Source organism: Podarcis pityusensis, assembly GCF_964106645.2.
Source record: "Podarcis pityusensis genome assembly, chromosome: 4".
Classification (NCBI taxonomy): domain Eukaryota; kingdom Metazoa; phylum Chordata; class Lepidosauria; order Squamata; family Lacertidae; genus Podarcis; species Podarcis pityusensis.
Genome location: NC_138027.1, coordinates 65,377,142 through 65,398,830, shown reverse-complemented (window position 1 = coordinate 65,398,830; position 21,689 = coordinate 65,377,142). Strand labels below are relative to the sequence as shown.

The window sequence follows — 21,689 nt, the reverse complement described above, 5'->3', positions numbered from 1 at the left end:
GAATAAATATAATTAATAGGATGCTGTTTATAAAATTCATAAGGTATGGGAGGGGGTGTTAAAACACATTTCTGTTGGTCTAAATCTGTTGACTTAATTGTGACTTGCATACTGATTACAAACCTACTTATCTGGATCTGAGCTCAATTATAATCAACATTTATTTCCAAATACATGACCAGGAGTGTTAAATTTTAGTATTTGTATCAGTAAACAGCAGGGCACACTACATCTATTTTTATGGCAGTTTTATTTCAATTGAACTCAAAGTGACCAAGAATTACAAATAAAACATGAGGTGTTTCCTCTATAAGGAAAATGATAAAATCCACAGGTGGCTTAATACTTTTATAGTAACAACAAAAATAACACAAAATAGAAATAAAGTTTTGTAGTTCTCTAGAACTCTTCACATTACAGAGTGTTACACAAATCGTGTTTTTCCCTATCCTGTTTCTTCCTCCTGCTAACATCTATCCTGATTGAAAATTGTGGAGAAATCAAAAGCTCACTCACTATCGTGTAATGTTTTGACTTTCCAAATGAAGATATTGCCCAATTGTGGATTTTGGAACCTTTGCAAAGTGCAAGTGCTGGTTTGAGCAATTTGTGGTGGAGGAAAGGCAGGCTATATAGGAGGATGCTGTCTCAAGACATGACTGTACATGTTATCTTCCATAGTGTACATGAGTTACCTATGGATAGTTGTTCATTGCTGCTGAAACTGATGATAAATATGAGGATGGTGACAGGTAAGATCTCATTTACAATCATCACGATCATTTTAGCATGAGAGTGGCTTCCTATGTTCTTGGCTTCCTGGAGTGTAATTGACATCCACCAGGAATTTAGAATTCCTGCCAGTGTTCTGATGTAATCTTGAGAATGTGGATGTGGGCGGGATTGTTGCAGCCTCAAATGGGAGTTCTAACAAAGTACATTTGAATAAACAAGGACGCTGCACTCCTATTTTTGATTCTGAGGCAAAGTGCTGTGCTGGAAGAGGCCCAGGGTCACACTCCTAAATTGCTTAAGGCTTGAATCCTAAATACACTTGCTAGGGAGTAAGCACCACTGAAAACAGTGGAATTTACTTCTAAGTAAATGTGTTTAGGATTGCACTGTAAAGCTCCGTAGGAGACATGGCTTTCCTATGGTACAATCTTCCTGAGGGGGGGAAAGGTAGCCATATGTTTGTACCTATATGTATAAAAACTTAAACTAAGGGAAACTTTGCCCTTCTAAACAATATCTGATAGCATTATTAGTTTATTACATTTATATTTTGCCCTCCCTCCTAGCAACTCAAGACAGTGTACAGCTAGAGGATCACTGGTTTTCCACCTCGTATGTTGTTGGTACTCCATTTCCTATCAACCTCAGCTGGCTTGGCCAGGGATGATGGGAGTTATATTCCAGCAGCATCTGAGGAGCCAGAGGTTCCCCATCCCTGGTATACAACAGTATGATGCAGCAGCAAAAAAGCATTGAAATCATCCACTGAGTAGTTGGTTGCAAGTTGAGGTGTTCTACCTTTTACATTTCACATGAGGGAATGACAAATTACACTTTGCTATTTAACAGCTGCTTCCAGTGGTTTCATGTAGATGTTAAATAGCACTGTGGACAATATGTTACTCTGCAGCACACCACACTACAATAGCTGGTGGACTGAGGTGATGTCACCCAACCCTATTCTCTATAACCAGTCCTGTAGGTAGGAGTGGAATCCCCCTAATTCACAAAGACTGTCTAGGAGGATGCCATGATTCTTGGTACCAACAGCCTCTGAGAGATCCAGTAGAAACAGCATCACGATCTCCCTTTCCTTCTTCTGATAAAGGTCACCCCTCGGGAAACAAGATTGATCTGGTTCCAAAATGCAGCTTGAACTCAGATTGGAACAGGTCCAGATAACCAATATTCTCCAGAAGCTCCTGTAACTGCACTGCCACCACACTGATGCATCTTGTCCAGGAAGGGGCTATTTGTGACTGGGTGGTTGTTGTCAAGATCCCTCCATGTCAAGAGTGGCCTTCAGAAGTAGATGCAGGTTTAAGGGCAGCAGGCAGATTGGACCCTGGACCCACCCCAGGATTGATAAGAGTGCCCAGAGAGTATGTGGCTGGGCAAACAGTTGCAAGCACTCTGTCCACATCTTCAGGATGCAAGAGCTGAAATTTACCCCTTAAAAACAGGTCAGATGGTGCTTGGACACCGCATTTTGACCTGCTACAAAAGAGAAATTTGAGTAATGGTGAGGCAGAACACAGGAGGCAGAGGCACCAGAAATAAAAGAAGGGAGTCCTCTTTCACCATTGTGTTACTGTGCTAGCATTAACCTGCTACAAATTGGTGATGCAGGAAGAGTGAAACAGGCTGAGTTATATTTATTGATATGACATTCACTTGTGGTTAAACTATAAGCAAATCGCATCCTGCCTGTGGTTCCAACATCCTGAGCAGTGATATGGAATACAATAATATATAGCCTTGCATCAGGATATGCAGCATCAATACACGCTTTTATTATTTGTTTTGTTCATGAGAAGAACACTGATTGCTTTTTTAGTACAGAGTTTGATTATCTTTGCAGAAAAGAGATCAGGAAACATTTGGACTGAATGTGGGGGCTGCAAAGTGGTATCTGACCTTGTTCCCATGGTCAATTTGCACTATCTGAGCTTTCTGTTGCCTTGGCTATGCTTTTTGTCTCATTTTAGTTTTGGGTAGGAGAAACATTAACTCTATGCATTTAGGGTCCACTGCTGTAGTGCACTCTCCACATCTATTCATATTTACGCTGTTGTACTACACTGCCTTTCTTCATAGCTGAAGGACCATCTCCTCACATATGATCCTGTCCATCTATTAAAGTCAGACGCAGGGGCCTGTTTATGCATCCTGCTTCCACCTGAGCTATGGCTGGTGAAAACATGTGAAAGAGCTCCAGGCAGATAGATTTGTGGCCTGGTCTCCTTCCACCAAACTTCCACCATATACAATTAAGAATTGGGTTTTTTTTATCAAATCACCTAGTTTACTGTATCCTTTTTTCTTTTCTTTAAGATACCGTGCAATCTCTTTGATTTATATTATTCAGCTATCGGGAGTTGTATGCATATACTCTTTTATATAGAATAGCACCTGGACTACCATACATATGGAATCCAAATGATTTTGCTTAGAATTCACACATGAGTTAGCTTCCCTTTAAGAATAGCACTTGCTGAAATTTAAGTAGGTTGGATGGAAGATTAGGGACTGTTCACGTTTAGCCAACTCTCTCTCTCCCCGCCCTTGCTTTGAACTTCTTTCTTTATTTCTTTCTTTTTGCCTCTCGCAGTAGCTGGAGAACGTAACTTCCCAAACTCTGATGCATATTACATCCCCTAAATGAGAATCTTTTTAGTTATCTTCCTAACATCTGTTATTAGCTGCCAGTTTTAAATAAGATTGTTCCCCAGTATCTGATACAAATGTGTAAGGACTGCATGTTATAGCTGACAAAATAAACCATTTTGAAGTCTCATTTAAAAGAAAAATAATTACATTTGTCTTGATGGGTACTGGAGAATGTATGGCACCTGAACAGTTTTTCTATTTGGAGAAAACAGAGGGGAAAGACTTGAGCATCTGAATGAAAAAAGGCTCGAAGAGACCCAGATATTTAAAACAAGAACAATAAGGAGTCATGGCATCTAATTTGTTTATTGCGGCACAAGTTTTTATGGACCACAGCCCACCTCGTTTTAAGCATGAAATGTTATCTTTGTTGTAAGATACACATGCATGCACACTCACATACCGAAAAATAAATGAAGACACTTGAGCCAAGAAGCCCTTCGCTGCAGGCTTAAGGAAAATAATTCTGCAGACTTTGTAGGGAATAATCCTGAATTGGGATGAAATGATTCTTAAATTCTAATTAGCATATTTAGCAATGCACCCAAAAGCCAAATAGGAAAAGGCAGATGTAGTTGGCCTGACCTTCTGCTGGACCATTCTGCCAATATTTAATTTCTTGCTACAAGATAGATATGCTAAACATACGTCATACACCTTATTAAAACAATTACACACAGCTGGATTTTCCTTTTGCCCTTAAATAATATTTGCAGTAAGAGGAACAAGATTCCAAGCATGACTACAAGTTATTGCTAGGGAATACTAGAATAGGCTTTAAACCATAAAAGCAAATGTCAAGCCAAATGTGATGTGCAACTCTCTCACCTCATTCCATTTTCGGCTACACTGAACCTTTCTTCTTAAATATTTATTTCAGATTAATTTCCCCACTGAAACTGCTTTTCCCCGTGTTATTCTAAAAACAGGACACAATAACTATTCTTGCTGCAAAAGAACCAATTACTGTGCCAGGGCAAGAGTGTTTTGCTCAGAGGTAATAATGTTCATGAAGCATTTGAGTCTTAATAAGTCTTTGTTATTATTAGAACTAGCACTAATGGCCCTAAATAATGCAAGTTGTTATGGGACTGCATTCTCTTAGAAAGCAGGTCAGCTCCGACTGTCTTCATAGCTCTTTTATAATGCACTTGATGAACATTTCAGGGCATCTGTGCTGGTCACTGCCTAGACTGATAGACTGGGATTTGTATTGACTGTGTAGTAGGCTGAATTCTTATCATCAGTGTGGACAACATTGTCATTGGTTCAAATCTGAGCCAACCACAAAGCTTACTTGATGATCATGGGCTGGTAACTTCAGCCTAACATTGCTCACAATATTTGCTGCCTAGCTGAGGTAAAGATGTGGCAGTATACAATATTGTAATATGAGATTTGTGAATGTGAATGGTACTTTCATGGCTTTACCATACCATACCATACGCTTCTGACTTTAAAATACGTATAGTTTAATATAGCATATGTATGAGAAATCTGTGAGCCTCTCAACTACAGTCATACTTCCGGTTGAAGTAGCTTCGGGATGAATATTTTCGGGTTGTGCTCCGCGGCAACCCAGAAGTAACGGAGCGCGCTACTTCTGGGTTTTGCCACGCGCGCATGCTCAGACGCTCAAAATGACGTCACGCACATGCGCGAAAGTGGTGAAATACGACCCATGCACGCGCAGTCACGTCTTATGTTTACTTCAGGATGCGAACAGGGCTCCGGAACGGATCCCGTTCGTATCCAGAGGTACCACTGTATTATATTGAGGATCGAAATACCTCAAGGACCACCTCTCCCCATATGAACCGACCTGGACCCTGCAATCTTCATCTCAAGCCCTCATGAGAGGTCTGGAGGGTGACAACATAAGAATGAGCCTTTTCTGTGGTGGCTTCCCATTTCTGGAATGTTCTCCATAGGAAGGCTGTCCTGGTGCCTTCATTACACATGGCGCCAGGTGAAACTGTTTCTCTATAACCAGGCATTTGGCTGATTAAACATTTGATAGCCTTTTAAATGTGTTTGTGGGAGAGAGGGTTATTGGTTTGTTTTTGTTTTGTTATGTATTTTGTGTTCTCATTTTGTATTTTTATGTTATGAATTGCCCAGTGATCTTTGGAAGAAGGGCGGTATACAAATTCAGTAATAAAAACAACCAAAAATATAACACTTCCAAAAACACCGAATGCAAAGGCAGCCATAGTTACCTAATTGCAACACAACTTGTCACACACAAAGGGCTTATCCACACCTGCATTTGCCCCACCGCTTTCTCCCAGGGAAACCCGACCTTCAGCACTGAATCAGGACAAATGGTAATTGTGTTTTCTGAAGATTGCCATTTGTTCCAACTTGGTCTTAAAGAGTGGGTTTTCCAGGGGGATGTGGTGGGGCGAAGGTAAAACCGCTTGGACCTGTGCTTAGAAAGCACATGACAAGCGGAAACTGCTCAGACCCATGCTTTCTAGGCATGGGACAAGTGGAAGTGTAGATGAGCCACAAATCTTTAATCTATGCATTTAAATATGCATTCTGATATTTCAAGAATCTGGCTAAGCATTGCAAAGTGGATGGTTGTACATCTAGAACAGGATGGTAAATTTGTAGCCCTTTGGGCATAGTTGGACCCCCCACTTCCATCAGCGCAGACAGCATGACCAATGGTCAGAGAAGATGGCAGGTGTAGTTTAGTAACATCTGGAAGGTCACTGCAGGCTCCCCATCCCTGATCTAGAAGTTATTCTTCATTAGCTATACATACAGTCAGTAAACATGCTTGCATGCTCAGATCTGTGAAAATGTGTCCAATACTTCTGAGGGTGTTTTTCTATATTAACCTTAACGGATACCAATAAATGTGAATCAGTGTTTTGGTGCCACTAGCATGCTGCATCTTTCTTCAGTGCTTTTCTAAGGCACATTATTTATGACATGAGGAACAAACAAAGAAGTGCTGAGCACACAAAGCTCATGAACAAAGCAACTCCATATATTTATATCAAAGATGAAAGGGGAGTGGAATCAACAAGAAATAATAAAGATGGTGCAAAGCAAAATACATTACAGCTGTGTACTTTTCCTGAGATTGTTTTAATAGCTGCCAATTCTTTAGATTCAGTTTATTTTTGTCATCCCTTAGAAGTTAGGAAATGTTAGATCTATACTTAGCATGTTATTTCTTACAAACATTAGCATTAGGAACCATACCTTGGTGTTACACACTATGATGTTTAGACGCAGGCTGAGGCAAGTAATTTCATTTACTTGAGCTATAGTCCTTAACACACTCACCACGGAGTAAACCCCATGGTGGAATTTACTTCTGAGTAAACATGCATAGGATTTAACACTTAGACTTCAGTGGCTGCTTTTATTCTGGGCACAAGCAGTGTGTGCGAGCTAGAAGCAAGGCTGCAGGCTGAAACCTGGGGGAGGCACAGCCATGCCTGATTCCCGTTTGAGTCCAAGGATGTGGCTATGGAAGACACAAGATCCTCTTAGGGTGTTAATGCTGTGAGCTCCTCCATTGTAGGCTAGGGTTTTATATGTGTGTAAATAAACCATATACTGTACAGGCAACTCCCCACTCGTGTGCATTGGTGTCCTGCGCACTAAAAACAACACCAAAAGGGACCGAGGGGACTAAGGTGGAACAGGCAGGAATGACAGGTGTGGTGACCCAGAACGGACCCCTGTGCAAGTGGGAGGATGCCTGTATCATAAAGACACCACAGTCTCCCCTGCCCCTCATTCTGAGGAAACACAAACCCTGAGAAAGCACCTGGAATCCCTGGAATCTCACACTGCTTGAAGATTAGGGTGCTGTGCAACAATATATTAGTTCCATAGCCCAATTTGAAATGTCCAGTGTTTCATTGGAAAAGAGCATGACTAGTTAAACAGGTCTAGGATTGTAGTCAACAACTGTACCTGTGATCAGTGTACAGGAAATACAGACATGAATACACAGTATAAAATATAGCTGAAATATTATTATTAATGTACAGTGGTACCTTGGGTTACAAACACCTCGGGTTACAGACTCCGCTAACCCAGAAGTAGTACCTCGGGTTAAGAACCTTACTTCAGGATGGGAACAGAAATCGCACGGCGGTGGCGCGGTGGCATCAGGAGGCCCGATTAGCTAAAGTGGTACCTCAGGTTAAGAATGGTTTCAGGTTAAGAACAGACCTCCGGAACGAATTAAGTTTGTACAGCTACCACTGTAATGTCATTAGCATGCTTTGCAGTTTACTGACTAAAATAAGCAAATGGGCTCGCTATTGTGCTTTTAGTGGGTTTGAAAACCACCCATATGCTGTACAAGCTGTATACAGTATATACATTTAATGAACAAGTCCTTGCAACAAGGAGATCACAATCAGAATTTTGATAGTGAAGACCACAATGGAGAGGAATTGTGGTGTGACAGAGGCAGTAAGGGCTGAATGTGAGCAAATAGTTAGATATATTTAAAGGTAAAGGTAAAGGTACCCCTGCCCGTACGGGCCAGTCTTGACAGACTCTAGGGTTGTGCGCTCATCTCACTCTATAGGCCGGGAGCCAGCGCTGTCCGCAGACACTTCCGGGTCACGTGGCCAGCATGACAAGCTGCATCTGGCGAGCCAGCGCAGCACACGGAACGCCGTTTACCTTCCCGCTAGTAAGCGGTCCCTATTTGTCTACTTGCACCCCGGGGTGCTTTCGAACTGCTAGGTTGCCAGGCGCTGGGACCGAGCGACGGGAGCGCACCCCGCCGCGGGGATTCGAACCGCCAAACTTTCAATCGGCAAGTCCTAGGCGCTGAGGCTTTTACCCACAGCGCCACCCGGGTCCCTTAGATATATTTAGGTTAGGATAAAATTCCTTCCACAAAACCACCTTATTTATTCAGTCTGAAAAAATGTATCTAAAAATGTTCCACTTCATTATGATTGTTCATATCCAAGAGTCAAATAATTAGGTGTATTGTCTATCTATAACAAGGCATTCTTAAGAGGAAAAGAGCCCATTCTTGAAGAGGCTTATAATCAAGGGCTCTCCAATATTTCAAGGAAATATAAGTCTGGTGGCATGATCTTTCATCACACTGCACTCTGGATGTAATTGCTGAAGATGGAAGCCTCTGCCATAAAAACTGCAGAGCTGTCCAGGTTATATGAGTCACTGATTCCCCACCTTCCAAACTTCATAATTCTTCCTCCAAGGAGGCGGAAGGAAATATAACTGAATTAGCAAAGTCTCAGATAAACCTGCAGTAAAGACTGGCAAACCCACAAAGCCATTTGTGGGCCAAGCTCTTTTTGCAACTTGATGCTGAGTCCTGTTGGAGTAGCCAAGCAGCCAGGGTCAATATTCTTTTAACAAAATCACTGTCTAAGCTGATTCTCTCTCTCTCTCTCTCTCTCTCTCTCTCTCTCTCTCTCTCTCTCACACACACACACACTCACAAACACACACACACACAGAGGGGGGGGGGCTTTTGAACCTTTCGCAGTTGACACAGGCATTATTTTTCCTGACATGGAGAGGAAAAGGCTTTCCTTGATGAAATTCTGACTTCACACCAGGGTATTTTTTTTTAAACAACAACAACATGATGAAATGTGTGGAGAGTCAATGCTGGAGACATGAAGGCTGAATTAGATGGACCTTTGGCCTCATCCAACAAGGCATTACGGAGCAAAATATTTTCTAGCTGACGTAGCAAACATTTATGTAAAAACCAGCACAGTTGTTTACACCTTGTTACACAGATATGCTGCTAGGAATCCATTTCAAATCAGCTGCAATCAAGCTACATTTGTTTTCATCCTTCTTGCTATAGTTTTAACCAAGTGATCTTGGAAATCAGAGGGACAGAGGTGAAAGTATATTAACCATGAGTCATGGAGTTCAGCAGGAACCTGTTAAACTTTGGCTAGCTGAGGAATAGAAAGGAATATAAAGCTTTCCTCAATGCCAGTGGTACCCTGAGGCAGGGGATTGCTTCACAAAGTCATTCAATTTAACAGAGGAAGCAAAGGTGAAAATTGGACTAGACCTATGTTTAGTACCTGCTTACATTGCAGCTGATTAGTGAAATACCGTATATGCTTACTTGTCTACTTCAACCCTTATTACTCCCCAAACATGCATGTCATACGTTCATTAGGATGACACTCTTTCAGTTTTTGTAAACTTAAAAGATCTATAGGGTATAAATATTCTCTCCCTGCCCCCAGAGGATTCCTGAGCCTTTAACAGGGGCATGGCAGGCAGAAATCGCAAAGGTTTGCTCTCTATGCCATACTCCCTATTAACTTTGCCTGTTGCACATCTGTTAAGTGCACAAGAGCCCTGTCAGAAACAGTATAGGACTAAGCAACCCAGTGTATTGCACTAATTTGCAATGAGCTGTATCTGATTAAGTTATACTCAGAGACCCACTGAAATCAGTGAACTTAAGTTAGTTATGACTAAGTCCATTGGCTTCAATTGGTTTACTCTATAACTTAGTTGGATAGCGGTACACTCATTCATTTTGGGTGGATACATTCTATGAACAATGCATTTCAGTCCTATACATTACATTATTTATTTCACCTGTATATTGCTGCACAGTTCATCAGAAGTCTCTAAGTGGTTTGCATATTATTATCATTATTATTATGATGATTAATAAAAATGTGTATTCTGTTCTTCATCCACAGATCTCAAGGCAGTTCACAACATAAAATTACAATACAAAAGCCACAAAATACATAATAAAAATGAGAACAAACCAACAATTCATACCCCAATACCCCCCAACAATACTGTTACATGCCACCCCAATCTCCAAGTGGTGTGAGATTCTAGTAGTACCAGGCATGCTTACCAGGGTCTGTGTTTCCTTTTGGAACAACAAAGCACAATAGAGTCTGTGCTGTCTTTATCATATATGGTTTATTTACACATATATACAACCTGCATCTAGATGGAGAGAGTGCAGAGCTCTCACATTCCTTCCATTGCTGCAGCCTCCAAGTCAAAGAGACTCCAACCATCATGCCTGACCCTCTCTGCAGACTGCCTGTCTCATGCTCTGTCCCACCCCCCAGCTTGCAAAACTAGCACCACCACCCCGTTCACTTACCTCCTCACTCACTGCAATTCTGCCTCTCCCTCCTGAAACTCTGGCCCTTTGTCTCTGCTCCTCCCGTCTTATAACACTACAATACAATACAAATTATACAAAACAATACTGCTGCAACCCCAGCTACTACTAATTCCACATTTTAAGTAACATAATTAAGCAACAATAATTATATCAAAACAATGTGCTTAAGTAAAATAAAGTGCAAAACATCGAAATGCAACTTAATTACATAATTAGCTAGAAAATCTCATTTTACCAAAATCCCTCTGCTTATAATAAGACAATCACCAAGCAAGTTAACAGATACATGCAGCATGGTAATAATTTTAACATCCCATAGTATGGCATAAATTAAGTACTATACTAGCACTTAATGCCTTCATATGTATATGCCGTCATACCATGCCAGTGAGAGCTAGAATGAATTCAAAACCTTCAAAGACTAAGCATGTTGTAAGCTGCAGTTGAGATTTGCCATAGTAAACTATGAACATTTAAAATGTGTTTAAATGCCCAGATCTGGACAAACATATATGATTTGTGCAGGGAGCCAGTTACAAATTCCTAGGTTACTACTTGCCATGTAGGGTTTTCATTATATAAGCCGTATTTCATGTTACTTTTCTCTTCCGAACAATATTGCCTATAAAGAAACTGTAAATATGACGAAGTGTTGACAACATTTGATGATCAGAAAGCAACGTACATTCAATAAATCCCTTTCTTTTATTGAAAACTTTGATTAGATTGTTGCTAAAGTCCTCAGGGCATTCTAGAGGCCTTGTGTAGAACATACAGGTTATTTCCTGTGATAGAGACAAATGCTGGCAACAGTAACCCTTGTGTCACATTTAATTTTGAAGTACACAGCCAGATCTTTTGTTGGAGGTATGTCATACAGAAAACCAGAGTAATGCATTTTGGTACCTAGAAATTAAAGTGTGCCCTAGGAAGACCGGCAGAATTACTTTTCATAGTGTTCTTACTCTCTTGGAAGAATTTTTTGGCTGCATACCAAGTATTATTATATATATGTCATAAATGTTATTTGCTCATAAATGTTTTGCAGTTTTCCTCACAATCATAGATAGCCTGAATTTTTTTTTAGCAGAAAAATTCAAAAGTGACACTCTTTGTCTTATTGTATGTATGCTTTTCTCCCACACTACATTCAACAATGCACAGTCTCAGCTACTTTGGTTTATAATATTAGGTGCTACTATCTTGGGAAGTTTAAGTTGGCAACGAAACCAGGAAGTGTACCAAAAAGGAAGACCTTTTTGCCCTTCACACTGTGACTTGGTTCTGACTGTACAATAAGACTTCTGTGCTTAAAGTCTGATGTATGATTAACTTGTGGCTCCTTTAACGGTGAATTCATTACCACTTGAGATAAGGCATACGCCAGCAATCTATTACTTCAGATGCATGCTTTTATTTACCCAAGCCTTTTCTGAATGAATTTTTAAATTATTGTCTGCTGATCATCTTTTGAGTATTGCACTGTTCTTTTAACTATACTATTATGCTAGGTATATATTTTATATTTGTCTTCATTCAGCAGGATAGAACAACTGCAAGACAGAGCCCACTGTGCAGCAAGGAAAGAGAACATATTTATTGCCTAAATACATGAATATCTGCAGAAATTTAATGGGGGGAAACAGCTGGTTTTGAATAATAACCAACCATTCCACTTTCAAGAGCAGATAACAATCTAATAACATTAAAAATAGTAAAGAAATAGTGCAGTAATCTTACATGTTTAATAGTTGTCTAAATGTCAGGATGTCTTTTCTCCATCTCTATTTTATGATGCCACAAAACTACTTATCAGTGTAAAGTGCATTAGGATATATTTACTGTTAAGTACTGAGTTGAATAGGATCCAAACTGCAGCAGTCTGATTGGTCCTAGAACAATAGGATCCAAATTGCAGCAGTCTGATTGGTCCTAGAACAATAGGATTCAGAATGCAGCAGTCTGATTGGTCCTAGAACAATGCAGCAGTATGATTGGTTGGCAGGAACCACCCAATCATGCTCCAGATATAAGTGAATCCACAACCTGATTGGCTTACAGAAGAATTCCAGAATTAGCCAATCATGTGCAGCCCATTGTGTAAATAATGTATATAAAGCAGATACTTTGAGGGGACTTTCTTTCATTCCTCCTCACCACTATGAGCTGAATAAAGAGCATGAAATCACTTTGCGACTCTGAGTATATTTCACTGGCGACGAAGGTGGGATCCCGCTGAGCTGACTGCCACACACAGCACCGCAGCACCGCCACCTGCCCTACCGCTGCCTTGCACCGTGTATCCAGGCTTCAGCTCCAGGACACAAGGAACTCAGAATGGCAACCGACAGCAGCTTCTCGCCGTTCAACCCAGCATCTGGAGACTGGGAAGCGTATGCCTCCCGTTTCACCTTCCTCCTAGAAGCCAAAGGGGTCACCGATGAAGAAGACGCCAAGAAGAGGGCGATATTCTTCAGCGTCTGCGGAGAGGAGACGTTTGAAATCGCCCGGGCTCTCCTTGCACTTGAAGACGTTGCTACTGTTCCATACAAAACAATAATGGAACAGCTGAAGGGGCACTTTTCGCCGCAGCCCTCAGTGGTGGCTCGTCGAAATGCCTTCTACGCAAAGCGGCAAGCCCCTGGGGAAACCATAACTGGGTTTGTGACCTCTCTCCGCCAAGCCGCCCGATTCTGCAACTTCTCAGAGCTGGAGAACATGCTTCAGGACCGCCTCGTCGGTGGCCTGAAGGATGAGAAGCTGCAACGACACCTCTACGCTAAGAAGGACCTAACGTTCCAGGTCGCTCTGGAGGAGGTCCTGGCAACGGAAGCTGCCAAGAGGTCGACGCAAGAGGCACGGCTGAGCCTGCCATCCCAACCGAGGGTCCACCACGAAGACCTCACCGACGACTCAGGATCTGACAGGGAGGAGGTGCACCGAGTACAGCCACGCACTTAAGCAGCCCACATACCACAGCTGCCTCGACGAGAAGGAGGGAACTGCGCAAGCTGCGGGGAAAGTCACGAGAGGAGGACCTGCCGTTTCCGCAACGCAGAGTGCAGGCAGTGCAGAAAATCGGGACACATCGCCCGGGTGTGTCGAGCTCGGCCCACCCGACGCCAGGCATCAGATGACCAATCCAAGAGCCCCAGGTCCTGGGGCCCAACGCACCAAGGCAACTCGACGGAGCTCACAGACTTCCAGGTATACCAGTTGCCCCACCCCAACGTAGAGAAAATTTATGTAGAGGTACAGATACAGGGGGCCCCATGCCGCATGGAGCTTGACACGGGTTCAACTCTATCCATAATCTCGGCAAGGACCTTAAGGAAACGGTGTCCTACTGGGGGTCCCAAACTCAGGCCGGCCCCATTCACCCTCCGGGACTTCCAGAAACGTAAGGTCCCCACAATGGTGGTGGGGACCTTCAGGGTGCAATACCGAGGGTGGACGCGGCAACTGGACTTGCTTGTGGTCAAGGGCCCCTACATTAGCTTACTGGGATTGGCATGGTTTGGACCACTGGGGCTAGCCATCACCGGGGTGAACCACACTACCTTACAAGTGGACGTGGACGCCATATGCAAGGAATTTCCAGGGGTTTTCGACGGGAAATTGGGACAGTATACGGGCCCCCCCATTGCTCTACAGCTTGACCCCGCAGTACGACCGGTCAGGCTCAAGGCCCGCCAGGTCCCGTTCACCCTGAAACCCCGTATAGACGAGGAATTGGACCGGCTCGTGGAGCAAGGAGTGCTGGAGCCGGTACCTAATGCCCCCTGGGAAACCCCAATCGTCACACCCGTCAAGCCCAATGGTTCGGTCCACATCTGCGCAGACTACAAATGTACAATAAACAAGGCCCTCACGGCCCATGCATACCCAGTGCCAGTGGTCAGCCATGTCCTTGCCACCCTGGCTGGGTCGAAAATTTTTGGCAAGCTGGACTTGGCCCAAGCATATCAACAGCTGCCACTAGATGAGGCCACAGCAGAGGCACAGACGACTGTGACACATAGAGGAGCGTTCAGGGTAAAGCGGCTGCAATTCGGTGTGAGCGTGGCACCAGGCATATTCCAGAATCTAATGGACTCGCTCCTTAAAGGATTCCTGGCGTCACCCCCTTCTTCGATGATGTGTTGATTGCCGGGCCCACACCAGAGGATTTTGAGGACCGCCTCCGCACCGTTCTGCACCGTTTCCAGACGGCGGGTCTCAAGGTGAAGCAGGGAAAATGTCTACTAGGAGTGCCTCAGGTGGACTTTCTGGGATTTATGGTGGGCGCAGAAGGGGTCCACCCGACTGGGGACAAGGTACGGGCCATTTGTGATGCCCCAGCGCCCAAGAGCAAGACTGAACTTCAGGCCTTCTTGGGACTATTGAACTTTTACCATTCCTTCCTTCCCCACAAGGCGGCAGTAGCGGAGCCCCTACACAGACTCCTGGACAAACGGGCCCCTTGGGTGTGGGGCCAGTGCCAGGAGGCTGCATTCCAGGCAGTCAAGGACTTGCTTGTCTCAAACTCGGTCTTGGCACACTTCGACGAGAGGCTGCCGGTGGTGCTAGCATGCGACGCCTCGCCCTATGGCATTGGCGCTGTCCTGGGACACCAACTCCCGGATGGAAGAGAGGTACCAGTAGCATACTTTCCCCAGACACTCAACGCAACCGAGCGGAACTACTCGCAAATAGACAAGGAGGGGCTGGCAATCGTGAAGGGAGTAAAAAAAATTCCATGATTTCTTGTACGGGCGGCCCTTCACTGTGGTGACCGACCACAAGCCGTTGCTTGGCTTGTTTGCCCCCGAAAAGCAGACCCCCCAAGTGCTGTCTCCTCGCGTCCTCAGGTGGTCAATTTTCCTTGCCAGCTACCAGTATGCACTGATTCACCGCCCGGGGAAGGCGATGGGCCATGCGGACGCCCTCAGCAGGCTACCACTACCGGAAACAGGCCCCGACCCAGCACCTGCACAAGAGGTTATGAGCCTGGAGCTGCTTCCCGACCGCCCCATTCAGGCAGAAGAAGTTGCACACCATTCCAAGAAAGATAGGGTCATCTCCCGGGTCCTGGACTGGGTGTGGAGGGGATGGCCCAGCAGCAGCCCTGGGCCAGAATTCGCTGGCTACACAACCCGCAAACATGAACTGTCGGCCCACAAAGGGTGCCTGTTATGGGGAAGCAGGGTCGTTGTTCCCCAGCCCCTCCGCAAAAGGGTCCTCACAGCCCTACACGAGACGCACCCAGGGGTAGTAAGAATGAAGGCCCGACTTCCGGGTTGGCGCCATCGCCGAATGGCGGACTCCCTCCGAGCTCCGGAGGGAGCCTGCTCGGCAGGGGCTGGGTCCTACCGCACCGGCGATGCGGGGACCCTTAAAAACCACGGCCACGGGGGCCGTGGACATGGAGACTCGGCTGGCACCGCTAGCGCCCTCCCGACTCGTGAAGGAGCCTTTTTAAAGGCTACGGATCGGGTGCCGGGGAGAAGCGTGGTGCTTTGAGTCCTCTGCTATCCCTGCCGAGCGAAGCCGCATGCCATCCGGCGGAGAGCGCTGACTTCTTCCATTGAAAATTCGGACTTCTTAACAATAACCCGTGAGTAATTTGGAAACCGGGTTCAAAAGGAGAAAAAAAAAGAATTTTTTTTTTCGGATTGGACACGAGCGGGGGGGGATCCAAAAAGGAAGTCAGTCCCCCTCCCTACTGTAAACCTTCCAAAACAAGGATGGGGAAACCAAGGTCCAAAAAGATTTGTATTGCTGATAAAAACTAAGAATTCCACGATGGGGAACTACAAGAACTGTGCTGGAGGAAGAATTGAGGGAGAAGGGAAATGTAACCCCCCCCCCCCGGGAACCGGGGTGATTGAAGAGAGAGCCTGGTGAAAAGAGTCGGAGATTTTGACAGCTGTCAAAGTAGCTGTCAGAGTCGGAAAGTAGAGAGGATTTTATTATGAGAACTTTGCTGGTTAAATTTGTTACAATTTGCTATAACCCGTTAAAACTTGGATACAAAATGGCGAAAACATGGATAACAATCGGACTTTTGGACTAGAGAAAACAAAGTTACAACAATCCCCCTAGAGGAATTTCGGGACACTACAAAGATGGTCGTAAGTGGAAAAATACCATTGGAATTTTACAGGACTGGTTATCTTCTGGGAAAGCTGCAAAACGGAAATAATATTTTGTCTACAGGGTGTTCAGCTAAAGGAGACAATAGAATTTTCTATTGAAGAAAGGAAGGGACTGAACGCAAGTTTTTGTTCCTGAATAACAATAATCCCTGCAGAGTTACTAAGCTTCTGAATTAGAACGTTTCAGCAGCGGAACAAGAGGAAACTGGACTACAACTTGGAAAGAACAATGGGGGGAGTTTTATTAAAGATTTGAAGTTAAATGTTTTAAAAAATAATTATAAAAAGAAAAAGCCAGCAAGGAGTTGGGGGAAATAGGTGATTTATGGACTTTAAGAATTCCAGGCAGATAACATGGTTTGGTGGTCAGGGGGAAATTAAACCGGGGACAGGGGGGGGGGAGAACTAAAATCCAAAGGCTTGTCAACTTTTTTTTTTTGAATGAGCTCTTTCTCATCTATTATACTTTTTATTTCTTATTTCTTATATTTCTATTGTGTGGGGTGTCCTTATCATTAAAAAAAGGGAAATTGTGGAATGAAAATGGGGTGGGCCCTGGGGAGAGAACTTTTGTCTTTTATTAGGGGTATTGATGAGGAGTGTATAAATTTTAAATTCGAATAATGGTCTAAACAAATTAAGTTTCAATTAGAACTGAGAGCTTGTGGAGCCAACAATATGAAAGGAGAATATGGTAGGGGTGGGGGAAGGGGGGAGTCCCGGAAAGTGGATGTATGAAAATAAGGTTTTGAATGCATTTTAATCTTTACTTTCTGTATTTTTGAAAATCTTAATAAACATCATTTAAAAAAAAAAAGAATGAAGGCCCTTGCCAGGAGTTATGTGTGGTGGCCGGGGATCGACGGAGAGATAGAGGCCTGGGTCAAATACTGCCAGGCCTGCCAAGAATCCCGCCCAGATCCCCCAAGGGCCCCAGTCCAGTCCTGGGAGTCCGCCCGAGCACCATGGTCACGCCTGCATGTGGACTTTGCTGGCCACTTTCAGGGGAAAACATTCTTCATAGTGGTGGACTCCTACACCAAATGGCTGGAAGTCGCACTGGTACCGTCCACTTCTACATCCGCAGCCATCCGGGTACTACGCAGGCTGTTTGCAACCCACGGGCTCCCTGACACTCTCGTCTCAGACAGCGGGACTGCATTTACGTCAGGAGAATTCCAAATCTTCACAGCGCAGAACGCCATCCGCCACATCCGTTCGGCACCATTCCACCCTGCCACCAATGGCCAAGCAGAACGCATGGTGCGGACCACCAAGGACACCCTTCGCCGCATGACGCAAGGGGATTGGGAGTACCGCCTTGCCACATTCCTCCTAGCACAGCACAGCACCCCCAGCTCAACGACTGGCCGGAGCCCCGCTGAACTACTAATGGGTCGGCGCCTTGCAATCAGATTGGACCGCCTTCACCCCGATAGAGCTCAGGATGAGGTAGTGGTGGGGGAAGGCAGGAACCCCCGGACCTTCGAGGCCCAAGACCCAGTGTACGCAAAGAATTTTGGGGCAGGCCCAGCATGGGTACCCGCCACAGTCACCAGGGTCACTGGCCCTGTGTCGTACGAGGTGCTAACGGATGGGGGGCAATGCTGGCGCCGCCACTGCGACCAGATACGGCGACGATTCCCGGGAGAAAAACAGGAGGAGGACAGGTCAGAGGAGTCCCAAGGGAACAGCGGGGCAGTGAGGCCCATAGAGCAGGAGGGGCCAGCAGGAGAGGCAGAATCAGTAAATACAGAGGGGTCCCGCGAGGCCAAAAGGACACCGGAACCAGAACCACGACTGAGCGAGCCGGTTGCGCCAGACCAAACAGGCCCATCACAGCCAGCATCCTTGGAACACGAGCCAGAACCTGAACCCCGGACCAGGGAACACCACAGGCCACAACGCACACGTAGGCTGCCAGCGTACCTCAAGGACTATGAATGCGACCTCCCGGGCAGGACTGGAACTTAGAGGGGAGGGGTGTTATGTACTGAGTTGAATAGGATCCAAACTGCAGCAGTCTGATTGGTCCTAGAACAATAGGATCCAAATTGCAGCAGTCTGATTGGTCCTAGAACAATAGGATTCAGAATGCAGCAGTCTGATTGGTCCTAGAACAATGCAGCAGTATGATTGGTTGACAGGAACCACCCAATCATGCTCCAGATATAAGTGAATCCACAACCTGATTGGCTTACAGTAGAATTCCAGAATTAGCCAATCATGTGCAGCCCATTGTGTAAATAATGTATATAAAGCAGATACTTTGAGGGGACTTTCATTCATTCCTCCTCACCACTATGAGCTGAATAAAGAGCATGAAATCACTTTGCGACTCTGAGTATATTTCATTTACCCTTGTATTTAGGAGCCCTTCAACTTCCAATGCCACAGCATGTGCAATGATTGTAACATTCCTCCATTAACAGACGATGGCTGTGGTGTTGAGAAACTGACATGGACTTTAACATGACTAGTATGATCCCAAATATGTAATGCACTTAAAAGCGAGATGAGCGCCGCAACCCCATAGTCTCCTTTGACTGGACTTAATTGTCCAGGGGTCCTTTACCTTTTTTTACCTGCACTTAAATCAAATAAATATCTGGTCATTCCTTCACTAGTTGTAGGTTCTTGCAACAAACCTTTCCTAGCCTTATTTCAGCAATGGCCTAGTAATACTTTCATCAACGGCCCATAGTTCATCATTTATGACCCATTAATATTAATCCCTCAAAGTGGAAGTTCCTAAATTATTGTGGTTCTTAAAACCTGAAGCCACACTGATGGCTCCTTCTCATGTAACAAAAGATATGCTTAAATACAGTACTTTCATTGTACTGTGTGAAGGAGCTTTCACATCCAAAACATGTGCGTAAGATCTGTTTCTGAGAATAAAGCACTTTCTTTACTAACTGCTAATAAAATTGTAAATGAGAGTGGGGAGGAAGAAGTCAGAATTTTAATCAGGGACAGGTAAATAAAGGTAAAGGTAGGTTATATGTTTACTAGTCCTAAGCAAAACTACTCTGCAGCGCCATCTGGTGACACTGAGGAGGATAAAAGTCTCCCATGCCACCTTTCTATAACCTTATTTATTGCAGCAAGAACTTAGTTCAACAGATGAATGAAGTAGATGGTGAAGATGTTGCTTCTAAATAAGATACATATGGGCTGTGTGTGTGTGTGTGTGTGTGAGAGAGAGAGAGAGAGAGAGAGAGAAGTAAATGTGGGGTACAGGGTGAATTTAATGATAAATATTGATGCCCTCAAAGCAGACATATAATACATGACCAAGTAATTTGAAATAAACAAGCCCATTTGATATAACAGGGGCCCAGACCGCATAGCACAATATATATATGATATGTTGGTGTCTGACAGCCCAATTATATGTAATTTTCCTTTTTCAAGTTTGAAGTGATATTTTTTAAAAATATATTTTTAAGTTATATCCAACTAAAGTCATATTTGGAAAAGATGCACTGAAAGCAATGTCTGCTTTCTGGGTGGCTGTGGGACAATGGAGAGGGCAGGGTAGGTAGCTACAAATGAGTTACCAAAAAAGAAAACAAAAGAGGGCACAGCTTTGCACTAACTTTGCAGGTGCTAGTTGATAGGTAGAGAAATAATTGCTGTAATTTTAACGATGATGATGATAATGATTTGTAACCCACCCATCTGATTGGGTTGCCCCAGCCACTCTGGGCAGCTCCAAACAGAAAATTAAAAATGCAATAAAACATCAAACATTAAAAACTTCCCTAAACATCCAAACCTGGTGGGGAAGACTGTCAGCAGGTGACCCATGTGCTCAGTCTGTTGTCCAGGTGCATATGGTTGACAGGCAATTTCAAGCTCCCTGCTCTCCCTTCTTAGAGTTATTTATCTTTAAACTGGACTTGAACTGGACAGTTTTTCAAAGGTAGGACTGCTTCCTCTAGAAGGCTATCCTCTGACAGTAGAGGACCATCCTGGCCACTTTAGAAGGCGGGTAGATAGGTTGCATGATCTCAGCCAACCCTTACTGGCTACAGCTGAGGGATTGTATGGCTTGCCCACCCTCTGCATCGCCTGGGCTACTAGTAGGAATATGAAGCCCCTCTGCCTCAATCCTAGATCAGTGCCACACATGTAAAGGGCAACTTCATGCCCATTTGATTTCCAGATAGAAACAAAGCATATGTCATGCTGAAGAAGCCTTAATTATCAATGCATCAGTGGTTACTGAGCAGCTTTTGTCTCGCATGGCAAAAGACAGCCTGATGTTGAACGGCTTGCAAAACTTCCTGTGGGTTTCTTTTGAACAAATTGCTATTTGTAGTTTGCATTTCCTGTGTATGCTTCTTCTATACGTAAAGCAATGTTTAAAAATCAAAACAAAACAAAAACCAAAAACAAAGATATAGTGTACAAAATCTTACCGTGTTACAAATGTATACATTAGACTGTTTTGATTACTTTAAAAAAAAGGAAGTTGGTGGACAACACACACTTTGTTTTGCTTATAGCTGGTTCAAGCCCAATTTTAGGATCTTTTGCACACATTAATAATTTCTGTCCAAGAGCAAAGTTAGGTGCTTGAGTATGTTTAAGTTTTGAAGTTTTGAAGCAAAATGGGCCCACCCATAAAATAAGGTAGCAGCTTCTGCATACCCCAGATACTCTAGTAAATTAAGTCTGTAAATTAAAAGAATTTTTTTTTAAAGCCCAAACCTGCCTTTTGAAATTCTCCAACATCCCAAATCCAGGCAAGATAATGATATGACCATGACAATGACCTGACAGTAATGCTCTCCACAGCCAGATTATTAATATTTTGCTACAAGTGAGAATGGTTGTTGTGTTCTCTGGGACTCACATCCTAGACGGGGACTAGATGTTAATTTGGGTCCTAATTCTTTCCCCAAGCTGTTACAAGGATTCTTTCTGGGACATGTAAAATATATGTTGCTTTTGTCTCTGGGGCATTGTTGGAATTTTGTGGCCTC

At 44.0% G+C, this 21,689-nt stretch overlaps 1 long non-coding RNA gene across 1 annotated transcript in view; it reads right to left on the bottom strand.

Annotated features, from left to right (window-relative positions):
• Window positions 1-297: 297 nt before the first annotated feature.
• Window positions 298-21,689, bottom strand: part of LOC308475011 — a 75,224-nt gene continuing 53,832 nt past the window's right edge. The window contains exon 6 of the long non-coding RNA XR_013985079.1: window positions 298-8,862. This is a non-coding gene — a long non-coding RNA (uncharacterized lncRNA). The remainder of the gene's footprint in view (window positions 8,863-21,689) is intronic.